Source organism: Ornithorhynchus anatinus, chromosome X2 (assembly GCF_004115215.2).
Source record: "Ornithorhynchus anatinus isolate Pmale09 chromosome X2, mOrnAna1.pri.v4, whole genome shotgun sequence".
NCBI lineage: Eukaryota > Metazoa > Chordata > Mammalia > Monotremata > Ornithorhynchidae > Ornithorhynchus > Ornithorhynchus anatinus.
Window position 1 is genome coordinate 8,109,256 of NC_041750.1, and position 6,402 is coordinate 8,115,657.

The window sequence follows — 6,402 nt, forward strand, 5'->3', positions numbered from 1 at the left end:
AAAGTGCCACCCCGGTCCCCAACAGTTTTGTTGTTGTTGGTTTTTTTTAATGGCATTTGTTAAGCACTTACTCCCTTGTTAAGCCCCGGGGTAGATACAAGCAAATCACGCAGTCCCTGCCCCACATGGGGTTCACAGTCTTAATCCCCATTTTACAGATGAGGGAACTGAGGCACAGAGATGTTAAGTGACTTGCCCAAGATCACAAGGCAGATAAGTGGCAGAACCGGAATCGGAACCTAGGTCCTTCTGACTCCCAGGCCTGGGCACCATCCACTAAGCCTCGCCGCTTCTCAAGCTGATGGCTTGCATAAACAAGAAGAATAATCCTGGTACTTGTTGAGCGCTTACTATGTGCCCAGCGCTCTATTAAGCGCTAGGGCGGAGGCAAGAGAAGCAGGTCAGACACAGTCCCATGCCCAGATGGGGCTCCTGATCTAAGGGGGAAGAACAGGGATTGAATCCCCATTTTATAGATGAGGAAACAGACACCGAGAAGCAAATCAATCAGGCGTATTTATTGAGCACTTACTGTGTACAGAGCACTGTACTAAGCTTTTGGGAGAATACAATATCAAAATATAGCAGACACATTCCCTGCCCACAACGAGCTTGCAGTCTAGAGGGGGAGACAGACATTAATATAAATTAATTAGAGATATGTACATAGGTGCTGTGGGGTCGGGAGGGGGGATGAATAAAGGGAGCAAATCAGGGCAACGCAGAAGGGAGTTGAAAGGGAAAAGAGGGCTTAGTCAGGGAAGGCCTCTTGGAGGAGATGTGCCTTCAATAAGGATTTGAAGGGGTGGGGATAGTCGGATAGGACAGACATTTGTGTAATAAGGACAGACATTTGTGTAATAATAATGTTGGTATTTAAGCGCTTACTATGTGCCGAACACTGTTCTAAGCGCTGGGGTAGATATAGGGTAATCAGGTTGTCCCATGTGAGGCTCACAGTTAATCCCCATTTTACAGATGAGGTCACTGAGGCACAGAGAAGTGAAGTGACTTGCCCACAGTCACACAGCTGACAAGTGGCAGAGCCGGGATTCAAACTCATGACCTCTGACTTCCAAGCCCGGGCTCTTTCCACTAAGCCAGGCTGCTTCTCTGTAAGTCTTCTTCTCTGTAAGTCTTCTCACTGCTTCTCAGTGTAATGTCACTGGCCCTCTCTGGTCTCTGCCAATCCTGTTCCTGCTGGGACATGGAGGGCAAGGAGGGGGGTACAACACCTCACCAAATGCGTGTGACAGTTTTTTCAGAGTGCAGGACCCACTTCATTCATTCAATTGTATTTATTAAACGCTTACTGTGTGCAGAGCGCTGTACTAAGTGGTTGGGAAGGAACAGCACAGCGATAAACAGTGACAATCCCTGCCCACAGTGACAATCCCGAGCTTACAGTGCCTGCAGCCTAATGCCGGAGCTGCAGACTTTCTTAACCATGTTGGCTCAACTGTTTTTCAAAATCAGAGAAGCAGCATGGCCTAATGGGTAGAGCCCAGACCTGCGAGTCAGAAGGTCACTGGTTCTAATCCCGCTGGCTCCGCCACTTGTCTGCTGTGTGACCTCGGGCAAGAGACTTAACTTCTCTGGGCCTCAGTAACCTCATCTGTAAAATGGGGAGTGAGATTGCGAGCCCCACGTGGGACTCTGTGTGGCTGTCACACAGCAGACAAGTGACAGAGACAGCTTTAGAACTTGTGACCTTTTAACTCCCAGGCCTGTGCTCTATCCACTACGCCATGCTGCTCCTCAGCAGAAAGGTAAAGAGAGAGCTGTGACACACTGTTCCCCATGCTTTAAAAGAACAATCGAAGATGACTGGGAGGATCTCCTTCCCAAGTCATGTCTGAGGAGCCTTGGGATGGTTGTAGGCACTAAACCAGCCTCACATGAGAGATAGTTAACGCCCCGATGAAGAAAAGTTGCTGATGATGACCCGAAAACATCTCCCTTCTGTTCTAAAGTACCGAAAAGATTGGGTGAATGTGTTGGGATTGGGTGCACCCTCTTGTTGGTGTAAGAGTGTGAAAGTGTGTTCTGCTTTAAGTGTTGAAAAGATGGTGTGAAAATGTGTTCAGATTGCCCCCCCCCCCCCCCAATTTGTGTAAGAGTGTCTGTGTGTAGAGTGGGTTATGTTTAAATGAACTGCTTGAATCCACCCAGCTAGTTGCAAGGAATCTGCAATTTAGGGCCTTGTTGGGACTAAGAAGAACCCTAGGGGGGCTGGAGCTATCAGTTAAAAAAGATCAAAGGAAATTTGTTTGAGAGAAGGCCCCTCCCTCAATCAAATGGTCACCTCCCACAATCTGATAGTAAAGTGTGAAACTGCAAAGGTGTTCTTTGCAATTTGCAATTGCTCTCCCAAGCTAGAAATACCTGTAGGGGTGGTGATTTAATCGCTGTTTCTGAAATTCTAATGCATTAGATTTTGTTAAATTGGTAGAAGAGGTATATCAGCAAGTCTATTCAAACCATCACCTTTATATCTGGTCCGCATAAACATGATGGGTTGAACAAGGAAACTTACTTTGATATGACCGCTAGGGAGCTAACTAAATGTGTGGTGGAAAAAAAAAATGTAAGGAAATGTGTTCTGTTTTTGTATAATTTTGGATAAATTGGAATTTTGAAATTTGGTAAAGAAATGTTATTTGGGGGTAAAGATAGTACTAAGATTGGAAGGGAAAACTTAGAATGATAATTGAATCTAGAGTTTTCCTCTTCTTAAACGGCTATTAAGAATGAACTAAAGTAGGACTAGGCTGAGAAATCTTGAATCTTAGTCTGATAAGGGGGCAGCTGTGCCCATGGAAGAGGTTTAATTGCTGAAACATTACAAATTAAGTGTATTAAAATGGGGTTTACCTGTTCATCTTTGCTTGTGCCATTAATCTTTTGGTTCAAATGATCTTCAATTTAACTTTTCCATTATGTTAAGGGTTAAAACAATGCTATCCCTGCACCTTGTCTCTACTGTAGCCTGGCTAATGGGGCTAGAAGCAGATATGTTTGTCACACTATGTCATACACATATGTAAAAGAAGTGGCCTTGGTGTTTACTCTGTCTTTGCAATTATGTTTCCTTTCAAAGGACTGGGGAAGGTTTCGGCATCGTGTCCCGAGGATTTGGAAAGCAACAGAAGGATAACAATAGGAAATCACTGTTAAATTGTTAAGAATAATTTTAAGAGTGATTAAGCATAATTGCAGGGCGTAGTGGAAAGAGCACGGGCTTGGGAGTCAGAGGACATGCGTTCTAATCCCGGCTCTGCCGCTTGTCTGTTGTGTGACCTTGTGCAAGTCGCTTCACTTCTCTGGGCCTCAGTTACCTCATCTGTAAAATGGGGATTAAGACTGTCAGCCCCACGTGGAACAACCTGATTACCTTGTATCTATCCCAGCGCTTAGAACTGTGCTTCGCCCATAGTAAGTGCTTAACGAATACCAACATTATTATTATGTCTGCGGTGTGACCTCGGGAAAGTCACTTCATTTCTCTGGGCCTCAGTTACCTTAATCTGTAAAAAATGGGGATAAGAGTGTGAGCCCCAAGTGGGACAGGGACTGTGTCCAACCTAATGTATCTACCCCAGGGCTTGGCACATAGTAAGCGTTTAAAAAGTACCACTCTCCCCACCTTCATTGCGGCTCCTCCAAGAAGCCTTCCCCAACCAAGCCCTCATTTCCCCTCCTCCGTCTCCCTTCTGCATCGCCCTTGGACTTGGATTTGTACCCTTTCTTCGCTCCACCCTCTTATGTCCATAGCCGTAATTGGTGTTAATGTCTGTTTCTCCCACTAGATTTGTAAGCTCCTTGTGAGATGGGAAGTTGTCTACCAACTCTTATACTGTACTCTCCCAAGAGTTTAGTACAGTGCTCTGTACGCTGTAAGTGATTAATGAATATGATCGATCGATCGATTGATTGAGAGGTAGGATGGCTTTGGATTCAGTTCATGAGGTCTTCCTGGAGTTTATCCGCCTCCTGTGTGGCATTTAACTGCCCCAAAGGGTTTAGTGTCAGCTGCAAATTGGGGGAGGGGCGGAAGAGGGGGGAAGTTTCGCTGCAAACTCCATCTTCCGGATTATTTATGAAGATGTAACACAAAACTGGTCCTAATGCTGATCCCTAGAAGTCCCCACTATTCCCATTTTATCTTAGAAGCCAGTCCTTCATCACATTCCAGCTACGGCCAAATCCTGTTGCTGCTTCCTACAAAACGCCTCCTGGATCCACCAACCAACCAATCGATCACTAGTATTGATCGAGCACCATCTGTATGCAGAGCACTGTGTTAAACTCTTGCAATAGAATTAGTAGACCGGATCCCTGGCTTCAAGGATCTTACAATCTAGCAGAGAAGTTTACAATCTCCCTCTCGACCCCCACAGCTACTGCTTTGGTACCAGCTGTCCGGACTACTGTATCAATCTCCTCAACAGTCTCCCTACCCCCAGCCTCTCCCCTCTCCAATCTATTCTAACGGCACTGCTGCTGCCCAGATCATTTTCCTGAAACGTTGCTCAGCCCACATCTCCTTAAAATGGCTTCCCTCTGTTCCTCCTCATCGAGCCTTCCTTAAAATCATACCTCTTCCACGAAGCCTTCCCTAACCTTTCTTTCCCCTCCTTATTCGCCCTCCCCTCTGCACTGTCTATGCCTTTGGGTTTGTACCCCTTAAGCACTTTGATACTCACCCGGCCCACAGCACTTATACTCTGTTGCTTCCCCTGTTTGTAATTTATTTTAATGCCTATCTCCCCCACTAGATTGTAAGCTCCGGCCAGCAGGGATCCCGTCTAACTCTATTGTATTGTACTCACCCAGGCGCTTAGCACAGTGCTTTACATATGGTAAGCGCTCAATAAAAAACATTTTTATCCCCTCATTCACACCCATCTCTCCTCACATTCGGAGTCCGCCTAAAATCCCAGCACTTCGACAAGCCTTTACTGGCTAATTTCCCAGCCCCCTAAACCACATAAACCCAGCAGCCACCTATATAGCAATTATATAGACAGTAAATTCCTGGTGGGCAGGGAATGTGCCTAGCAACTCTGTTGTATTGTTTTCTCCCAAGTGCTTACTGCAGTGTTCTGCACACAGTAAGTACTCAATAAATACCATTGACTGCTCACTTTGTGAGTGCTTATTCCGTGCAGAACACAGTGATAAGTGCTTGGGAGAGTACACTCTAACAATAAGGTTGGTAGGCACGTTTCCTGCCCAAAACGAGTCTAGAGGGGGAGACAGACATTAATGTAAATAAATTACAGGTATGGACATGAGTCCTGTGTGGGGGGGGTAAATAAAGGGTGACAATCCATGTGCAAGGGTGACACAGAAGGGAGAGGGAGTAGGGGCAATGAGGGCTTAGTGAGGGAAGGTCTCTGGGAGATGTGCCTTCAGTAAGATTTGGGGAAGGGGGGGTAACTGCCGGATTTGAGGAGGGAAGCTGTTCCAGGCCAGAGGCCGGGTGAGAGCGAGAGGTCTCGCCCACGGCCAGATGGATGAGATGGAGGTACAGCGAGAAGGTTGGCATTAGGGGAGTGAAGCATGCAGGAGGGGTGGTGGGAGGAGAGGCCTCCAAGAGGCCCGCCCGGACTAAGCCCCTTTTTTCCTCATCCCTTTTGCGTCGCCCTGATTTGCTCCCCTTGCTCTTCCCCGGCCTCCCGGCCCCACGGCACCTCTGTCTATATCTGTAATTTTACTGATTTATTTGTATCGATGCCTGTCTCCCCTCCTCTAGATTATGAGCTCGTGGTGGGCAGGGAATGTCACCGTTCATTGTGGTATCGTACTTTCCCAAACGCCGCCCACGGTAAGCGTTCAACAGATACGATTGAACGAATGAATGAAAGGAGAGTAGCGAGATGGGGTAGGAGGGGGCAAGGAGATGGAGCGCTTTTAAGCCGAAGGTAAGAAGTTTCTGTTCGATGCGGAGGTGGAAGGACAACCACGAGGTCTGGAGGAGCGGGGCACGGGCTGAACTTTATTGTAGAAAAATGATCTAGGCGGGAGAGTGAAGTGGACCGGGGGGGGGGGGGGGGGGGGGGGGGGGGGGGGGGGGGGAGAGACAGGAGGCGTCCACGTGGAGTCCAAGCCGGATGGGATTAAATGCTTTCCCCCACCAGCACCTTCGGCGCCCACCAATCCTGATGAGTTTGGGAGGGACCCCCCCCTTTCCCCCGCGCCACATCTGGGACCGATTACCACTCTCCCGCCATTGCTTTGTTTCGCTCAGAGCCAAAGATGGCGGGCCCCCCTCCCCCTCCCCGAAGCCACCCCGCACCCCAAGCGCCGGGGAACGAGGCACCCGCTTCCCCCCTCGTCGCCCGCCCCCCGATCAGCACGTGACCAAGGCGAGCTGAAGCAGTCACCCGGGGAACGGAG